Source organism: Sinocyclocheilus rhinocerous, unplaced genomic scaffold, assembly GCF_001515625.1.
Source record: "Sinocyclocheilus rhinocerous isolate Xijiao unplaced genomic scaffold, SAMN03320098_v1.1 scaffold209, whole genome shotgun sequence".
NCBI lineage: Eukaryota > Metazoa > Chordata > Actinopteri > Cypriniformes > Cyprinidae > Sinocyclocheilus > Sinocyclocheilus rhinocerous.
Genome location: NW_015652267.1, coordinates 16,744 through 17,932, shown reverse-complemented (window position 1 = coordinate 17,932; position 1,189 = coordinate 16,744). Strand labels below are relative to the sequence as shown.

The 1,189-nt window shown below is 31.4% G+C and overlaps 1 long non-coding RNA gene across 1 annotated transcript in view; it reads left to right on the top strand.

Annotated features, from left to right (window-relative positions):
* Positions 1-232: 232 nt before the first annotated feature.
* Positions 233-1,189, top strand: part of LOC107714250 (uncharacterized) — an 11,309-nt gene continuing 10,352 nt past the window's right edge. Inside the window, exon 1 of the long non-coding RNA XR_001636971.1 lies at positions 233-242. This is a non-coding gene — a long non-coding RNA (uncharacterized LOC107714250). The remainder of the gene's footprint in view (positions 243-1,189) is intronic.

Below are 1,189 nucleotides of genomic sequence, written 5' to 3'. Positions count from 1 at the left end.
CATGCTGTGTATTCACTTAGCTTAACTAAATGGAAAATGAATGCAGTGTGGGTAGATTTATAAGACTAATTAAAACTTATATATCAACTATTGATAAAATAATGACTGTACAACAAGTTGTAGGCCTACATAATGTTATTAAAGGGATAGTTTACATAAAATGAAAGCTTACTGACCAATAACTCACCTTCGAAGAATTTTTCTTCTGTTGAACATTAAAAAAGTGATTTAGAAGAATGTTGGTAACTGGTAGCCATTGACTTCCATCGTAGGGAAAAAATACTGTGGAAGTTAATGGCTACCAGTTACCAGCTTCTTCAAAATATCTTTTTTTATGTTCAACAGAAGAAAGGAACTCATAAATGTCAACTAAACAAAAATTTGGGTCAACTATTGCTTTAACATTTAGAATGGAATAGAGAGTGAAGAAACTATTTATTTGAATGGAGAAAACTGCTGAAAAAATGCCACACACAATTTTATCAATCCATAAAAACTTTTTGCATGTTTACATTTGCATGTTTACATTCCACATTTTGTATCACACTCCAGTATACTTTATTTACCTTTAAAAATAACAGAAACAGTGACTCCAACATTTTTTTCAAATATTGCCTTTCAAGTTCAATGATTCAAAGTTAAATGATTCAATATTTTTTATTTCATCTTTGTATTTGAAAATGAAGAGATCCCAGCTGTAACTGTAGTGCAGCCTCAAATAAGCCTTACTCAGCAGTTTCCCATGCTCTTGACCATATTACAGATTTGAAGATGAAGTTTCAGGTGTGTTGTGCAGAAATTGCTAATGTTTTGGCAAATTAGTGTTACAGACTCTTTCTTTTTTAACATTTTAATGTGATTTTAACTGTAACATGGCAACAGTCTGTTGAACATTAAGTTGATGCTTTCAGTAGTCACATACATTGAACAAAGTTCAAATGAAAAACAAGTGGACAAAAATTAAGACCTGAACAAACTAAAAAATTAATCCATTATGTCGGTGTAAACCATGACTAATTGCTCTTTTTTTGTCTCAACTGTTCTAGTCTAGATTTAAACTAGTTCAGGCAACACCAAAACCTGGGCTCTGCACAGTTCCTTCTGTCATGTGTTTTTTGAACATTTCATACTTTCAGTAGTCAACGACATTGAACAAAGTTTAAATGAAAAACAAGTGGACAAAAATGAA